This window comes from Callithrix jacchus, chromosome 8 (assembly GCF_049354715.1).
Source record: "Callithrix jacchus isolate 240 chromosome 8, calJac240_pri, whole genome shotgun sequence".
In the NCBI taxonomy this organism is placed as follows: Eukaryota; Metazoa; Chordata; class Mammalia; order Primates; family Cebidae; genus Callithrix; species Callithrix jacchus.
The window spans coordinates 14696525-14716130 of record NC_133509.1 but is presented as its reverse complement, the minus strand read 5'-3'; the positions used below and the strand labels follow the sequence as shown (position 1 = coordinate 14716130).

Below are 19606 nucleotides of genomic sequence, written 5' to 3'. Positions count from 1 at the left end.
TGCCACTCAGGTATTCATCTCAGCAGAAACATCACTAAACAATCATGAGAAGGCCATGTTTTCATTCTCCTTGGGTTAATAAATAGGAAAACATAAGCTACCCTAAAAATATCTATATACGTCCTTTTAATAAGCTTTTTTTTTTTTGAGACGGAGTTTCGCTCTTGTTACCCAGGCTGGAGTGCAATGGCACGATCTCGGCTCACCGCAACCTCCGCCTCCTGGGTTCAGGCAATTCTCCTGCCTCAGCCTCCCGAGTAGCTGGGATTACAGGCACGTGCCACCATGCCCAGCTAATTTTTTGTATCTTTAGTAGAGACGGGGTGTCACCTTTTCGACCAAGATGGTCTTGATCTCTTGACCTCAAGTGATCCACCTGCCTCCGCCTCCCAAAGTGCTGGGATTACAGGCGTGAGCCACCGCGCCCAGCCAATAAGCTTTCTTATAAATGCTACAAAGTTAAACTTCGATGGTACTTCTACTCTTCAAACATTATGTGCTCTATTACTGCCATTAGCACACTACAGAAAAGTATTTATGTGCCTGTCCCCATTAATGGCAGTGAGCACTGCCATGTATTAATCATCTTTGTATTCTTCATGCTTAGCACATGTCCTGGCCTATGGCAGGTGCTCCTTCATAAATGTTCCACAAATTACTACTTCTGGATGAAATATTTGACAAATTACTACTACACCTGGATAGTCCTTTACAAAAAAGAAAATCCACATCCATTTAATTCATTAACTTTATAATCTTATGAGTAGAAGTTATTATACTCATCCCCATTTCATAGGTAGATTTCTAACTGCTGAGTCAAAAGTCTGCAAAAATTTTATCACCTGGCCCCTGGTACCTCACTGATCTCTGCTTCTGCCTGTCTCCCTTATACACCATACTCAGTTCTGTTCTACCAAACATGCTCCTGCCTCAAGTCCTTTGCACCTACTCCTAAGGCCTGGGCCACTTTCTCTAATACATACCCGGCTTGCTCTCTTGCTTCCTTCAGGTCCTGTATGGTTTCTTTGGCTTTCCTACATAAAACAGCACATTCTCCCCTCACTTTTTCTTTTTTCTTAGATGGAGCCTCATTCTGTCGCCCAGGCTGGTATGCAGTGGTACAATATCAGCTCACGGCAACCTCCGCCTCCCGAGTTCAAGAGATTCTCCTGCCTCAGGCTCCTTAGTAGCTGGGACAACGGGGGTGTGCCACCACAGCTGGTTAAGACAACATTTCACCACGTTGTCCAGGATAGCCTGGAACTCCTGACCTCAGGTGATCCGCCTGCCTTGGCCTCCCAAAGTGCTGGGATTACTGGCATGAGCCAGCGTGCCTGGCCATTTTCTTTCTTCTTCACAGAATTAGCAACACCTGATAAATGTATTAATTACGTCTCCCACTACAACAAAGGAAGCTCCATGAAAACATAGACTTTTGGTATTTTTTGTTCACTGCTATTATCTCCATTGCCTAAAATGACATCAGGCACATTTTACAAAAAAATCATTAAATATTTGAATGACTAAATTTTTTTAATTGCTCTAGGTCTATTTTGGTTTTTATTTTTAAGACAATTTCATTAAGTTTTTCTAAGAAACTGCCCATTTTGTGTTTCAGATTTATTGTCATAAAGTTATTCACTGGATCCTCCTATTTTCTAAAATTGCTGCTGTGTCTAGAATTATGTTTCTTTTTTATTCCTAATTTTGTTACTGTCTTCTGTTATATTTGATAAGTTTTTCCAAGGAGCCAGCTTTTAGTTTTGTTGAATTATTTCTTGAATTTTCACTTAATAACTTTTGTCTTTAGTATTTCTTTCCTTCCACTTTCTTTGGGTTTACTTCCTGTCCCACCTCACTGATTTTCTTGAGTTAGATGCTAAGTGTATAAGACCCAGTTATTCTTTACTAAGGTATGTATATAAACCTATCCCTTAAGAATTACTTTGGTGCATCTCATGAGTTTTCATATTAATACATGGTATTTGTGGTTTGGTTGTAAATATTTGTATTTTCATAACATTTCTCTATAATACTTTTTGTCTTAAGGCCTATTTTGTCTTATGTTAGTATAACCACAATAGCTTTCTTTTGATTAGTTTTTGCCAGGTATCTTCCCCCACCCTTTCCTTTCAACTTTGCTGTGTGTGTCTTGGTATTGTAGAAATTTCTCCCAATATAGTCTAAAATAGCACACAGCTGTATTTTTTAAAATGCAATCTATTAGCTGCTAATATTACCCTACTTATATTTATTGTAATTACTGATATATTTGGATTTATTTCTAGCACCTAATTCATTTACTTTACACCTATTGCCTTCTCTCTTCCTCTATTGTACTGAATATTCTCCCTTTATCCATCTATTTGAAGTTATACATTCTATTCACTGTTTTAGTTACCCATCTTATTATTTTTTGTCATCAGTTACCATTAGTTTATTATAAAAGAGATATGGAAATTATTTACATGATGAAAGATTTCAGAACTTCAGTGGAATGGGCAGCTTCACATTGATGCCATATCAATAGTGACTTATTTCAGTCTACGTACTTTCCAAGAATGTCACCATTTCTAAATAGCAAATAATCCTTGTCATCTAGAACTACTTTGGTGCCTCCCTTTTCTGGGAGAAGAACTTCATCTCCAGCTTTCATGCTAACTGGTTGAATCTCTTCACCCTTCCCTTTAGAACCCGATCCAACAGCGACTACTGTTGCTTGCAATACTTTTCCTTGAGATTTTTCTGGAAGCACAATGCCTCCTTTGGTTACAGTTTCAGCAGCACTCCTTTCAACCAATACTCGGTCAAAGAGTGGGAGAAACTTTCTAAACGCCTGTCCTGCCATGACTCCCTCTGCCTCAGCCTCGTACTCTGCTCTGGCCTACCCGTATTATTTTTAACAATCACATCTGACATGACAAAATTAAAGTTAATTGCTATCTATATCCTTCTCCTAAACAATATAAAAATCTTAGCATGTTTTAACTTCAATCAAGCCCTTCTCATCTTAACATATTATTCTGTCCAGTCTTTTCGTTTCACTTCATTGTGAAATTAGTACTATCATTGTCTTATACCAGTCAGATTTACTTAAATGGTCACCACGCCTTCTTTCATTTTATTCCTCTCTGGATTCAACTGTATTCCATTCATTTATTTCTACTTACTTCCCTACCTTCTAGATTTCCTACCCTGTGATTTCATTTATTCATTGGCATCAACTACTCTATTGATTTATAAGTTCTTATTAAAAATTTTTGTTTCAACAGTTATTTAAATTCACAGGTATACACTTTATTAGTAGAGGTTTTTTGTTTTTGTTTTGGGACAGAGTCTCACTCTGTTACCCAGGCTAGAGTGCAGTGGCGCATTCTCGGCTCACTGCAACCTCCACCTCCCAGATTCAAGCGATTCTCCTGCCTCAGCCTCCTGAGTAGCTGGGATTACAGGTGCCCACCATCACATCTGGCTAATTTTCACATTTTTAATAGAGACAGGGTTTCACTGTGTTGGTCAGGCTGGTTTCAAACTCCTGACCCAGCCTCCCAAAGCATTGGGTTTTACAGGCGTGAGCCACTACACCCAACATATTAGTATTTTTTTTTTAAGTGACAGGGTCTTACTCCATCACCCAGGCTGGAGTAGAGTATCACAATAATAGGTCACTGCAGTCTCGAACTCTTGGGCTCAAGTTATCCTCCTGCTTCAGCCTCCTCAGTAGTTGGGTCTACAGGAGTGAACCACCATGCCTGGCTAATGTTTATTTTTATTTTTTGCAGAATGGGGTCTCACTATGTTGCCCAGGCTGGTCTTGAACTCCTGGCCTCAAGCAATCAACCTGCCTCAGCCTCCTGAGTAGCTGAGACTACAGGAGAGCACCACCATGACTGGCTAATTTTTTTTTTTTTTTTTTTTTGTAGAACAAGTGTCTCACTATGTTGCCCAGGCTGGTCTTGAACTCCTGGCCTCAAGCGATCCTCCTACCTTGGCCTCCCAAAGTGCTGGGATTACAGGCATGGTGTCCACCTTTTAAACTATATTGTAAACTCTAATAACCTAACTATGCTGTAAATTCTTAATGTAGGGTCTACATTATCTTCTACTTTACTCTAAGTTTCAAGGGCAGGGTCAAGGTCCATTTTATTCATTACTATATGCTCAACCTCTATCACAGATTACGATATACTCCTCTCTTAGATTAGATCCTAAATTTATATTCTTAATAAATACTTAATGCATGTCTCTGATTGCTAGGCAATAAGCTAGGCAGTGTGGATACAGCAGAGAACAAATGAGACCAAGTCCTGACCTTGTGAAGTTACCTTCTAATAGGGGCTGACTGACAATAATCAAATACATATACAATATGTCAGGTGGGGTAAGCACATTGAAAAAAATAAAGGTAAGGATATAGAGACTGATAAAGAGTAGGGACATGCTATTTGATATTAGGGTTGGGGAGAAAGTCGGGAAATGCCTCTCTCTTCAGGTTACATGTGAACAGTATGGAAGCACACCATTCGGACATCTAGGGGAATAGGATTCCAGGTAGAGGAAACAGCAGTTCAGAAGCCCAAGGTAGAAATGTGTGTTTGACACATATGCAGAAGTGGAATCAGCAAGAGGGCTAGCTGAGGGAAATGAGTCAGAGAGGTAATGGGAAAACAGACTGTGTAACACCATTTAGGCCATGGCGAGGACTCTGACTTATTCCAAGCGATGTAAGAGGTCATGAACAGAAAGGGAGACCTAATATTTTTAAGAGATCACTTTCGCTGCTGAGTGGAGAGAACACATTGCAGGAAAGCAAGGACAGAAACTGGGAGGCTACTTGGGAGCTTTTGCAGTAAAATCCTAGCAAGCAGTAATAGTGGTTTTGAATAGGGTAGCAAGAAAAGAGTAATGAAAGGTGATCAGCTTCTTGAAATACTGAGGAAGAACACACAAAATTTGTGGATAAATGTATATATAATCTGAGAATAAAAGCAGCATAAAGAAAGACTACAAAGTTTTTGTCGTTAGCAACCCGTAGCATAGAGTTTCCAACTACTGAGGTGGGAAAAGGTGTAAATAAAGCAGGTTTCCAAAGAAATCAACAGTGCAGTTTTAGATATTTTGAAATGTCTAGAGGACATCCAACTGGTAATCAGATATGAGTCTGAAATTCAGGACACAAGCCAGGGCTGAAGACATACATTTGTACTTCCTCAGCATACAGATGACATGTAAAGCCAAGCTCACTTAGGAAGTGAGTTAAACAGAGAAGAGGTGTAAGGACTGGGACTGAGGCTCTCAAAATTCAGAGGTCAGAAAGATGAGAAGAAAACAGTAAAGAAGATGAGAACGTACAAACAGTAAGCTAACAACAGACACCAAAGAATGGGGTCTCCCCTGAGGCCATGACAGTTGATGCTGTCTGTATCTTCCCCACTGCCAAGTGAAGTACCTTGCACAAAGTGTTCAAAAACCATGTGGCTGATTTCAAAAGCAATACCTAGGGACAAATCTAACTGATTATATTATCTGCTCTTTGAAATTTTAAAGATGAATCTAGTATAATACATATAGGGTTAGAGGTGTGCTCGCCTTCATCTAAACTGTTGAGAATTTATTAAAAGATACATAATTACAAAGAATAATTTGAATTTCTATAATAATCTTTAAAGGTAAGGAAAATAGGCAGGGCACAGTGGCTCACATCTGTAATCCCAACACTTTGGGAGGCTGAGGTGGGAGGATTGCGTGAGTCCAAGAGTTCAAGACCAGCCTGGGCAAAATAAGTGATACCTCATCTCAACAAAAAATGAAAAAAAAATTAGCTGGGCATGGTGGCGCATGCCTGTGGTCCCAGCTACTTGGGAAGTGAGGTGAGAGGATCACTTGAACCTGGGAGGTAGAGGCTACGGTGAGCCATGATCATACCACTGCACTCCAGTCTAGGTGACAGAGTGAGACCCTGTATCAAAAAATAAAAAGGAAAGTAAATATGTAAAAATAACATGTTTAAAAAGTCCACACAGGACATAAGGGAGAAACAACCTGTGTTCACATTCCAACATCTGGACTCCTACACAAATTTATGCCATGCGTAAGATCAATTGCATCTGGATTTTACCATGTTTACTAAAATTATTTATGCCTAGAATTTCAAATTCTAGGAGAACCAAAAAAATAGGAATCATCCCAGCTGACTCCTGTTCACAAAATAAATAACCTAGAGGTGATCATATATTTTCTGATAAAGCTGGTACAATCTCATATAATTAAAGTACGCATCTATTTTTCTATGACACTATTCTGGGTATTAATTTCTAAACATATTCCAATCAAATTATTTTAAATTATGAGCAGAAAGAATTTATAACAGGGAGCATATGTGCTTTTCTAGTGATGGTGAGGCAGGATATAATTAAAGAAAGAATGGGAAGGCTGGCCTATAATCTGACTATAAACATTTCAGGTTTCAGCACAACTGACAATATCCTATGTCATAAATGTCAATTTATTAACAAAATAGTTATCAAGATGAGTATGAAAAGACCTCTTTTTTGCCTCTTGGAGAAAAGACCTGGAGCATAATTGCATGTATAATGACTTTTAATCACAATGGCAAAACCGGAAGCCTGAAATGACAGTATTACCACTGTTTTATGAAGGACACAGGGCACTTCCTTCATTAACTATGTGAACTAAATGCCACTGACTTAAATTCTACTTCTCACATAACATACTTCAAAGCAGGTTAGTGAAAAGAGGGACACAATTACTTTGTGAATTATTTATAGAGGGTTATCAGTTGTTGACAGGTTCTCCAAATGCATAGGAAACCTAAGAAAATAATCCAGTCACTAAAATAGTGAAAGCAATGGTTAGGATTTGGCTCAAGAAATAACCAGTAATTAAAAAGGGATGGTCTTATTCTAGGTAAGCAGGAAAGAAAGTCATTGTTATTTTGTTCCCTGGACAAGAAAAAAGGTGAGCAAAGTCTATTTTAAAATAAATAAAAGTTACCAATTTATTTGTTGTTGTTAGCTCACTGCAGAGACAGCTCCCTCTCTCAAATAGTAACATCAGTTCTTTTTTATGCAAAGATTGCATGGCTTGTGAGATAGCCTGCATTCCCTGAGTCTCTATTCTCTTGAATGCCCTAGGGATTTATAGGACGACCCTCAGAGAACAGGGCAGAGGTAAAGAGACAAAGGAAAAGAAAGCTCTCTGACATCTGATTCATTATAAAAAAGTTTGATCACAACAAGAGAAACCATTGTCTAAAATGCAACTCTTAATTCTCCTCATTGGCACAGAAAGTTACAAGTTGGTCACACTCAGGTTCAATTATTAAATCTACTACCTTATTAAAACATATGGCATTTGTTAAAGCTAATATACTGTAGGATCATCAGTTTCTATACTTACAGATGATGCTTCTTTGCTCTTTGTATGACATTTTACTTATTTACCAAAAAAGCCTCTGCTTTTAGGTAAATTTAGAATAACAAGATAGAAGTCTTTCTTCAATTCAGAAGTTTTCAATTTCAAAGACTTTATAGTGTTGACAAAAGGAAAACTAAAACAAAAAGAAAGGAGATGGCAGAAATCAAGACGGTTAAACTATTAGGAGATACCTACAACATGAGACTGAGTCTCCTACTTAAAACAAGTAATCTGAGAGTTGATTGTACATTTTTCCAAAAGATTATAAGGCTGAACAACTCTGAACACAATACAAAACAAGCAAAACACTTCTCTGCCATATAAAAGTGCGTGAGTGTACAAATACTGATACAAACAAAACAAAAATCATTTAGTATCTTGTGAGATTAATTTTAAAACCCTCTAGCTGTCACCTTTTAATGCAATGATAGGGTTTCAGTAACCACATGTAAACCAGTTGTGGTTCAGCTAATGAAAAATATAATTTTTAAATTTTAAATTAAATAAATTTAAATTTTTAAATTGAAATTTAATCCTCTAATCACTTGGTCTTTTTAGAAATTGTTCACTTGGTAGGTTTATTTGAAGGTAGATTTTATTAACACGTTTAGGACTAATGGCCAAGCTTCGAAGTTTCAGTATGCTGTCACATAAATAGCCATCCACGGAAATACTTCAGATGGTTTCAGGGAAATCAACACTGACAGTTGTTGCCTTCCGTAATAAACGCATTAGCCAGGCTCTAGCTGTTAAAATAGAAACTCCAAAGTAAACAGCAGTTGTAAAAAGCAGCTTTTATGTAAACTGTACTAGTTCAGATAGCAGTCTTTGCCAACCTTCCTTCTGCCTAAAGACCCATTACAGATGCTTGACTACTGATTGCAAAATAACCTGTGGTTAAAAAGTCCGGGTGCGGTGGCTCACGCCTATAATCCCAGCACTTTGGGAGGCCGTGCTGGGCAGATCACTTGAGGTCAGGAGTTCAAGACTAGCCTGGCCAACATGGCAAAACCCCGACTCTACTAAAAATACAAAAAATTATGCAGGCATGCTAGTACATGCCTGTGATCCCAGTACTTTGGGAGGCCGAGCTGGGCAGATCACTTGAGGTCAGGAGTTCAAGACTAGCCTGGCCAACATGGCAAAACCCCGTCTCTACTAAAAATACAAAAAATTATGCAGGCGTGCTGGCACACACCTGTAATCCCAGCTACTCAGGAGGCTGAAGCAGGAGAATCACTTGAACCCGGCAGGCAGAGGTTGCAGAGAGCCAAGATCATGCCATTAGACTCCAGCCTGGGCAACAAGAGTGAAAACTCCATCTCAGGGGAAAAAAAGAAAGAAAACAAAAGAAACAGAGCCCCTGATACTGTTTGGGTCTCAAGTCAAATATGTTATTAGGTCACATATTAATTTCAAGATACTGACTGTACATAGGGCTCATAAATCAACTTGATCTATGATATGGGGAACTTGGCTAGGTTAGATTTTCAGTAAGAGAAAAGCTACTGTAACCCTACATCTGCTCATTTCTTCTTTCTGCTCACTCTGGCTACACACCCCTTTCTACTCCCACCCCGGCCTCAGAGTGAATGTGGTCATCACCACCTCCGTATTTCTTCCGTAAGTTGATGTGGCCTGGTTCAAGCCTTTAACACTCTCCACATCAACTAGAGTAATGTCTTTTAATATATGGTCTGAATACCTTTGAGATCAAACTGATCTCTTGATCAAGGATTCTGAAAGAATGTAGTGGGCAAACAGAGAAGCAAGAGATATAAAGCCTAAAGATGAGAATGAAGGAAAGAAAAGTAATAGTTAGGTAATATTTGTGGGGGGAAAAATAGAAATACCTTGAGGATTAACTAGCTAGGAAACTCTCTCCTGAAACAACTTGATACCATGTAATCTCTGCTTACAGTTTCTGGGAAAACTAAGAATAAATTACTTTCCAAAATCAGATAAACAGCTACTTGAAAAAACCCCCTTATTCTAATAAATATTCTATTGTGCTTTAGAGTTTATAAAATATTTTACATAAAGTTATTTGATTTGCACAAAAATTTGTGAGGTAGATATTATTAATATCCTCACTTTATTGATGAGGAAACTAAGGCTTGGTGAGGGTACTGACTGCTTCAAGATTCTTCTCTGTAAGTACTGGAGTGGGAAGTAGATTCTGGTCCTCCAAAGCCAAATCCAGTGCACGTCCCAACAAAGCTTTGTGCGAAAATAAACTGGTTGCTTCTAGATCCTGTAATTTCAGTTGTCTTCAACATTCTCCGGATATGGTCAGTGTTGCTTTTTTAAAAGCAATAGGGAAAATCGATCGAATGGCTCACTTTTCAGACCTGCATTAACTTTTTCAGGCCACTGGGGTACAATTTACTAAATTACCTCTTCTAGAACACTAAATAGTACCCTAGTGGGTCAAAGAGTAAATGCATCTCTGAAAAGTGAGCCATTCCTTCCCTTCCTCCCCATAATACCAGATGTAATATGTCCCCTATGACGAAAATATTAACCCATTTCCATTAAAAACTCAAGAAATTGTCCCACACTAGATAAAATGAGTATAGGGAAGCATCCCTAGGGAGCTAAGGAGGAGCAAAAATCTCTCCTCTAATCCTGCCCACAATACCGTTGACAAGTCAACATGGACTTATAAAAAAAATACTGGTTTTTCATTCAATAGAGATTTATTTTAATCAAGACCTTAAAACAGAATAAAAATATAAATTCAAAGCTGATGGTTTCCAGGGGCCAGATGCAGAGGATATCATGATGGCTAGTTTCATCCTGCATTACAGTGTTTAAAAATAAGCTCAAGCATTCATCTTGCTTATGAAATAATAGATATATCCCAAATAGCTGGTCTTTCCCATATATCATTATACTATAGGTAATCTCTTCGACCAAATGAAACAAACATTCCTTGTCTGGCATGTAAGCATATTATTACTTCTAATCTCCATAAAAGCAAACTCTCTGATACATTTTTGAATTGTCTTAGGAATAACTATAGAGTGATTTAACATCTGCAAGCTACCTTAGCAAAGCCAATCTTTTAAGTTTTCAGCACTGTTAGTCCCTTACTCTTCTGGAAGATAGCTTTGCAATGAAAATAAGACAACTTTAATTTAAGAATCATCCAGCTTCTAATTAAACTGCCATAGGCAGCTGGTTGGATAAGTTTTAATCAGTTTCAATCACCTATTGATTGGTATACTGAAGCCTAAAAAATTAAAAGTAAAAGATGATTGGGGAATTGTCCCATCTCAGAACAACAGTAGAGGCCTCTGTAAATAACTCCTCTTTTAACCATCAGCTAAATGAACACTTCAATACTGCAGTACAAAGTCTTCTGCAAAATTACTTTAACTAACAAGCAGAAATTTATCAGCTTCAGCCAAAATCAATGCTGAAATCAATTTGAACACTGGTTGTGTCTAAAGGGGCTCATTGGCAATTTAGGGAAATTACACCATGTAAATGCCTGTGCTTTAATTGAACAGTTTCATCAACTAGGCTGTGATTGCTGTCCATTCATTTATTTACTTTCGCTGCAGCTACCATTCAACAAAGAAATGGCTTTTGTCAGGCTGGAGAGAGGCACTTTATCTTCATTTTGTGCACTTTTGTGCATAAAAGACTTCATGAAATGGGCATATCATGACTAGGGTCAAAAGAAACCAGGACAGACTTTTTCCTTTAACATAAAAACTGACCAACACAAACTACCATCATATCTTATACCATCGAGGGACCGTCATCTTTAAACCAATAATAAGGAGGCATCTGGGGGACTTCCCTGCACATGATACTGTGCCTCTACGTTGATGAGCTGTGTTCCCGATAACAAAAGGAAAGTATTTGGACTTTAAACCCAATTCTACCAATGTTCTTTTTGAGATATATTTGTTGAACTCCAAAAATATAGAAACTGTGTTAAAACATTCTCCCTCAAAAATTAAGTAACATTCTGTTTTTTAAAATCCTTTGAGGTCAGTCAAGGGAAGGTGCTATTCTCCAATCCATTTAGAAGATTAAAACTTAACAGTGTCACATATGCTTTTAAAATATGATAAATAGGAGGAGAAAGCAGAAAGTAGTCTACGTGAGAGGAGGGAAACTAACTTCCTTATAAAGACTAGCAAGCCCAAAACATTTAGATTCTACAAATGATTTAAACACACTCATAAACTAACTCACAAATTTACGGCAGTGAAAAAAAAGAAAACCAAAGATAAAATTTCCATGGAGTCATCTGTTGAGCTGAATGAGGTTCAGAGATCAGCATAAACATTTCTGACATTGGGCTAATCAGTTATTCAAAGATTACAAGTTCTAGGGAAGGAAGGAGGAAGGGCGACAGCCGTGTGTTCATATGAGTCTTCTATAAGATACGTGTGCCTGGTGCACAAAATAAAAATACAAAGTACAACTGAAGTATCTCTGCTTAGAGACTGCTGGCAGAAATTCTCAGGTTTGCATATATCCTGTTTATTTTAGCACCTCATAGAGCCAACCTGTAATTATTTACTAGGAATGGACCAAGAAATAAGAAAGCCTGGGTTTCAGTGTGGTCCTGTCTTTGACTTGCTCTGAATCCTCAGGGAAATCCATTCATTTATCGGTGTTTCAGTTTCTTCATAAATCAAATGAGGATGGCGATACCTACTGTGCTCAGCTACATTCTCACACAGCTGGGCCCATAATACGAGGCTTGTGATTGGGTCCCACTGTGACTCTCAGTGCCTCTTGCATCTTGCATGTATGGAGGCAGGCAGGGCCTTGAAACGTTTCACTTGAGACTGCAAAAGAGCAGAGCAACTTCTCATTTGTCCCTTCAGTCAGTTACCCCAGCGGTTGTGCTTTGAAAATACTACGGATCACCTCCAAAAGAAGTTAAAAGAGAAAAGAAATAAATGGTGTACACGAACTTAACTTTAACTAAGGTAAAAATTCATTCTATAATTTTATCCCATGTATGGTTTTCTCCACCGCTTACAAAGTTTCATTGGCTATATATATTCTGTTGCTGAGGCCATGTAAAAATACATTTTACTCATAGTTTTTAGGGAAATTTTCTGAAAATTTTCTTATGGTTTAATGAGTTTTATGTTTATTGACTAAGTATATTGTTACATTTTGCTGCTACAGTTTAACCGTTGTAACAGAATCAGTATGCTTGAGAACCTCATACAATACATATCTTCCAAATACATTAAGCTTGTTAAAATGCAATATTGATTGTGCCCTACAGCAACTTCTAATTTTGTATGAACCTTTTTCATTTTATTCTTTAAATTCACAAAACAAAAACCATTAACTGCTTCTAGCAATAGTACTGTACTCTTTTTTTCTTTCTTTTTGCCATACTGACAAGGAAAAGTATGGAAATTTTAGGGTCAAGAAGACAACATAATATAAAATCACATTTGAAAAGCAAATTAATGTTGTTTTTTTTAAAAAAAATTTAATGCTTAGTACCCACAACCTAAATCTCTATTGCCATTTCCCCTATAATTTCACAACCTGCTCCTCCAATTCAATGTTAGTGTACAAATCAGAACCTAAACATACTTCACTCTAGTAAGGCAGCAATTTAACAGAAACATGGTCTCCTACATCAAAGATACCAATGACAGAGAAAAGGAAAAAAAACTGTGGCAGAAAGTTATACACAGTAAATGCCTTTTGGACTTTCCAGTGAATTATTTTCCAAAAAAGCAATTTAAGTAAATACCCTAGATGCGATGGTATACAAATATTTGCTCGTGCAATATGCCAACCGAGAGACTACAATTTTCTAACACATCAAATACTGTAAAATAGCTATAAAAATGTAATGTGTCTTATAAATCAAGAAATACACCACCTCCACTAGCACAACCATACAATTAATCCAGAGACTCAATTATTAAATTATAAGTTTTTGGTACGTAAGGAGGCCCAAAGGGTAGGCCAGATAACAAGTTATGTTGTCTTAACTGTCAGCCAAGAAATGGTTATTTCAATATCTACTAACAAGCCTCTAAAATTAACACCTCAAGATGATATATCACTGACTTTTACATTTATATACTGATTTTATATCTTCCATCCAAAAATAATTTGGGTTAAAAATTAGGAAACTCACAGAGTGAATGGCGAACAGAAAAACCTTGGCTTGGGAAGCAGGTGTCAGAAGACCTGAGTTTTAGTCTTGACTCGATCTTGGGCATGCCACGTAGCCCTTCCAAGCTTTATCTTTCTCATAAGTAAAAAGTGGCTAACTTACCTACTTAGCAAGGATTTTGCAAGGACTAAAAGACCCAGAAAGATCAAGCCCTGTCCATCTCTCCACCCTCTCCAGAGCTTACCCTACTCCAATTACACAAATTCATGTCTATCTTAATCTTAGGGCTTCTGCCTGAGTGATTACTTTTGCCTATAGGTTTCTTCTCCTACACTGTCCCTTAACTGATTCCTTCCTGTCTTTAGGTCTCAGCTCAAACAGCACCTCTTCAGGTCTTTGTGAGCACCTCTTCTACATTTTTTATAGAACTTGCAAGGTCTGATATAATCTTACTTTAGTATTTATTGCCATGATTATTGTGTGCCCCACTAGCGTGAGCTCCGAATAGGGACCTTGCCTATCTCATTCACAACGGGACTGCACGTGCTCAGAACAGTCCTCGGCACAGTGACAGGATGTTCAGTGAATAAATGAACATATACAAAACAAAACCAAGCAACACCTGACATAAGATTTTTGTGGTAACTGAATGCTGAATTCAATTCTGGGACTTTAGACTTGGGAGAAACCTGTGCAGTCATCTCATGTCCAGGTCTAAGTGGGAATTCTTTTCTCAGCAGTTCTGAACAACAGCCACATCATTCTGCTTAAGGTAGAGGAGTTGACCACTTCCCATAGTCACCCAGCAATGAACAACATATTGTGCCCATCCTTAGGCTGTGAAGAATCTGCCTCTGCAGGTAAATCCCTGAAACACTCACTAAGTGCCTACAGTAGGTAAGGCACCGCGCTGGGCCCTGTGAGGACTCCCACCAAGATACCCTAGACATGACTGTCCTCTAGGGAACACAACCCAGTGGGAAGAAGAGTAGAAAGAGTACATTAATCACTCTAACCAAAGGCCAACTGTCACAGAGACATTCAAGACAGGTAATTTCTGTTTAGTCTTCAGAAGAACACAAAGCAAACCTGTTCCTCATCTACAGAAATGCCCTTCCAACTTTAAATCAGCTGTCATAGAGCCCTTTAATCTTCTCTTCCTCAGAGAAAAGTTAGCCAATTCCTTTTGAACACTTCTCGGCTCAAATGCCAGTTCCTCCAGGAGGGCTTTCCTGATCCTTCCTGAGGAAAGCGCTAAAAGCTATCATTCCTTCCTCAGTCCCCCAGATCTGTGCACCATACACAGACAGGAGGTCCACACTGTGAGGTCCTGTGCATACTTGGGGACAGAACTTCTGCATCTATCCAGACACAAGTTTTATAAGGCTAGTCTGTCCCCAGCATCTGACACAGTATCCTCTACACAGAGCATGCTCAGAACTTGGCTGCTGGACAGATGAATGAAGGACTGAACAATTCCCCCATCCCTCACTATTCTCTCCATTGCTCCTCTGGGTGCTCTCTGAACTGTCCACATGTCTGTAAACTCAGCATCCAGAACTACATACAGGAATCCAGAATCCAAAAGTGACAGACTATGTTAATCCCTGATGTTATGCCTTCTTGGCGTGGCAGGGAATAGATTTCAAATGGAAACTAGTTCTCTTCTACCCTTTAACACAGAATTGTGCTAAGGTAATATTTACCTGTTCACAACCACTTTTGCTGGGGACTTTAAACATCTTTATAAATAAAAGATTTTTATTAAAACATTAGAAAGAAGTCTTGCCACTTCAAAACTATTTTTTTCCCCTGAAAGGAGATGAGGTTGAAACACTTAGATTCAGCAAATTCTTACTTGAAATATTACCATAATGTATTGATTTTTACCAGACTCAACTGACTGAAAAGTTGTTTGTATAGCAATATTGGTCAAACCAATATAGTAGAACAATTTTGTTACCCACAGTAATCAAGTGCATTTGTGAAGTATAATTACACTGTCATAAAAAATAAAACCAAGATACCCTTTTCCAAGCAATAAAACAATAAAGGCTATAAAACAGAAAGAAAAAAAGGCTAAATAAATGAGATTTTTAAAAATGAAATGGAGTGTCTTTCAAAAACACTACTGTCTCTTCTTCCTTCCCTTAAGCCAAGGTTAGCAGAAAATGATCAATACTTCAATCTCAATAAACATTTTCAATAATAGTTAATTCGTGTGGAAACAGAGTCTGAAAATCTCTGCTCAGCGACCTGTGACATCCTGTCATGTTGGCTGAATGCCAATAATCCATCATTGCCATAATGGATATGAGCATGTGTGAAGTTATAGGAACATGGAAGGGTGGGGAAAAGCAAAGGTGGGAAAGGTACAGAGAACCATGAGCTCAGGTGCATCCCTTAGGTTCGAATCAATACAATACACATTATCGCAAAAACAAACCTGTAATAGCGAATGCTGACAGAAGGAAACATACATAATTAATTTTATTTGACAAATCTTCATTGATTTTCTGAAAACATTAATATCTTTGCTTGTCACATGATACTATAATGCAATCCAGCCATATACAAACATTTAATTTTGCATTAGGATGATGTCTTGTTTGTGTGTTTAAATTATGATCTTGGCTGCAAGGAAAAGACTCTTTATGGGATTAGAAATTTAAAGTCAAAATAAATCAAACCATCATCCTAGCTTTCAGGTCAATTTTAAAACCATTTAAAAACTACTCTTAATTTACAAGATATACATCATGGAAAAATACATAAAGGAGTAGGGCCACTGACACAGACACAAGTGAAGCTGCGTCCAGACCTCTTGCTCTCTTTAAGTTTCACACCTTCAGGTTGGCAGGTGAAAGAGTAAGTCCAGGTTTTCTAGGTACTATGTGGTTCCCAATATTTTCGCTATCAAGGACTCTTTTCGTTCTGTTTCCCCTAAGGAATTTAATGTTTTAAAATATTCTGTTTACTAAACAGCATTTAATTAGACAATTTAAGCACCTTCTCATTTTATATAAATGACCATCAGTGTTTCTAATTTTCATTAAATAAATCATGCTACTCTAATGAGTTAATATGGTTCCAGCCCCCAAACACTAACTTAATGTTTTAGTTGGCCTCTACAGTCATATCACAAGTGCAAAAGACAATCTAATAAGCACAGGATCTCAGTGGTCACCTCCAAGGACCATCCCCAGCCCACTGCCCAGCAAGTATCTCTTTTTAGATAAGGCAACAGAAAGGAGAAGAGACCAACACCTTTGAGAATTAGAATCCCCTCCCTCCTCTTATTGTCTCTAGGTAGGTTCAAATTAATTCCTAAATAACAATATACTTCCAACCTTCAAAACACCGTGAAGGCAGTATATATACGAACCATTATATCACTGAGAAAATTCTACCTCAAGTCCAGATCAGACTCTTATTCCATCCTGTGGGCAGGGGCTCGAGGTAGAAAATTCAGTTTTCAAACATCTTGAGGTTAGATCATCTGGCCCCAAAGCTGAAAATATGAGTCACAGCTTGAATAACTGGCAGTAAGAAAAAAATAATATAGAAGATAATCCTTCAGTGATTGCTGGCCAACTGACCTAGCATGATTTAATCCTACAACTGAAATATGACTTCATTTCTAGACCCAAAGTTTGAGTGACGCCATCAAATGATATGCCAAGGAAGGAGTCTGAGAGACTGGCTTTGGAGTCAAACGATGTTTCCAAAGTCACTGTGCCTGTTAATTACTTTCATTTCTATGTGACATACTATCCAAGAAAAGGAGACAGTGACCAGTGAGTCAACAGACAGTAAGCACTGAGCGTTTTAACATTTTCAAGAAAGTGAATAATTCGAATATCAATCTCCTTTGTTTGGGTATTCTGCTTCTTCTAGGTGAATGTGGTACAGCCCCTCACAGTAGCTAGATATGAGGAAGATTCCATTAAAGAGCCCCACTAAACCCTCTACTTGCCTCTTTGTCATTTCAGCCAAGAGGTACCAAGGATCTATTTTATCCTTAAAACTCTGCTGGGTACACGAGGAAACACAAGAAAACAAAATGGACTCTGCTTGACCTTGAGACAACACTGCCTGGGGGAAGAACACCAAGCAAAAAGAAAAGAAATGCTGTGTAGGGATCTGGCTTTGCCGCTGAATGGCCACACGACAAGCCCTAGTTTTTTCAGTGGTAAAATGGGCTTAACATTATACCAGCTGTCCTATTGCAATCCGAAAATAAATTAGGATTAAAAAACATTTTGAAACTTAAAAAAATCATTATATTTAAGATAATATGTAAGATATTATTATTTATCAAACAACTACAGAATAGAAGAAAACATAGATGCACAATGTATGTAATATAAAGGCAGAATTTCTCAAAGTTAGTTCAACACAAGAATTCTGTGAGATGTTTATAAATGTTCGTCAAAAAGAGTCCCATGGCCAAGTCAGGGTAGGAAGTACAAAACGTAAATAATTTTTCTATTATTAGTACTACCATTACCAGTAGTTAACAATGAGTAAGTTTCAGTCATGGTGCTAAGCCTTTTATGGATGATCTCATTTAACCTCACAACAACCTAAATATTATTATTATCCCCATCCTATAGATGGGAAAACTGAAGCATAAGGCATTATAAAACTTGCTGAAGGTTACACAGCTAATGACAGAGGCAGGATTCAAACTCCGAGCTCTCACACTTAACCATAACACAATACTATTCTCTACTTTCTCAAAGTTTTTGAGATTCGTGTGAATTTCTCAGAGGGAACTAGAACATGTGTCTCTCCTGAATTTATTTTTTTGGAGCAACTTGCAGCACTTTAGGAAATGGGGCAACAACAAAAATATATACTCATTACCTTTCCCTAAACTTTTCTTCTTCCTAGGCTTGGGCCACACTTTAATGTAATGTACATTACATTACACATTTAATGTAAATGTATTCCTTTACATTCCATGTAGCCCAAATTAGTAATCCAAGAAATACCAACTTAAAATTACCTGCCTGAGTCACTCTCATAAATACAGAACACAGCACACAGAAATTCATATTACTATTTGGTTTAAATGTGTGGGGCCAGAATTTCATATTGTGCAACTGTGAAGGACATCTACACTTAAAGGACGAAAATGTATCAACTGTTAAATAATATACATGGTAACTACACATGATTATAACCTCCCTTGAAATTCCCAACATTCCATCAAGTGAAGTGAATAAGACTGCATTATTCAACTTCTGCTTTGTACTTACTAGCTTTATTATACTTCAAAGAAAAAAAAATGGAATAAGCCCATTAGGCAGTTTTGTTACCAATGAGTGGATTTTCCAATATTTTCTTCATCTAGTTTATGTAGCATAGCCTATAATGTAATCATTCTGTTTGAAAGAACCACAATTTTCATCATCAACACCATTAAGGTAAACTTAGTGTAGAAGAAACTCAATCATAACACATCAAACACTTACTTTTATAGACATTAGTAAAGCAGATCCTCATTTTTTGATGATTGTACCATTTCTTTATGCTGTACTAAAAGCCAGGGATATAAGAACAATAATACACGCTGAAGCCCAGGCAAAAAAGATACCCAATGATCAATGACAAGGGGTTATGCAATTTGACATCTTCACCTCCCCTCTTAAGAATCATACAAGCAATACGGTAAATGAAGTTTTTTTTTTTTTTTTTTTTCTGAGACAGAGTCCTGCTCTGCTGCCCAGGCTAGAGTGCAGTGTTGCGATCTCTGCTCACTGCAACCTTTGTTTCCCAGGTTCAAACGATTCTCCTGCCTCAGCCTTCCAAGTACCTAGGACTACAGGTGCATGCCGCCACACCAGGCTAATTTTTTGTATTTTACTAGAGACAGGGTTTCACTGTGTTAGCCAGGATGGTCTCTGTCTCCTGACCATGATCCACCCACCTCGGCCTCCCAAAGTGCTGGGATTACAGGCATGAGCCACTGTGCCCGGCCATGAAATTTCTTTTTATAAGAAATCTACTAAATAAGCACTAAAATTATCAAGATACTGTCAT

General features: G+C 37.8%; 1 protein-coding gene, 1 long non-coding RNA gene and 1 pseudogene across 26 annotated transcripts in view; 1 reads left to right on the top strand and 2 right to left on the bottom strand.

The window, feature by feature from the left end:
* The window catches only part of MAP2K5 (mitogen-activated protein kinase kinase 5), a 279080-nt gene that overhangs the window by 198875 nt on the left and 60599 nt on the right, over positions 1-19606 (bottom strand). The gene's annotated exons all lie outside the window — the stretch shown is intronic.
* Positions 2416-2853, bottom strand: LOC108593367 (10 kDa heat shock protein, mitochondrial pseudogene; annotated as a pseudogene).
* On the top strand, positions 12182-17727 carry LOC144577283 (uncharacterized). Its single transcript, XR_013520772.1, has 2 exons — positions 12182-12395; positions 17551-17727. It is a non-coding gene; the product is annotated as an uncharacterized LOC144577283 (long non-coding RNA).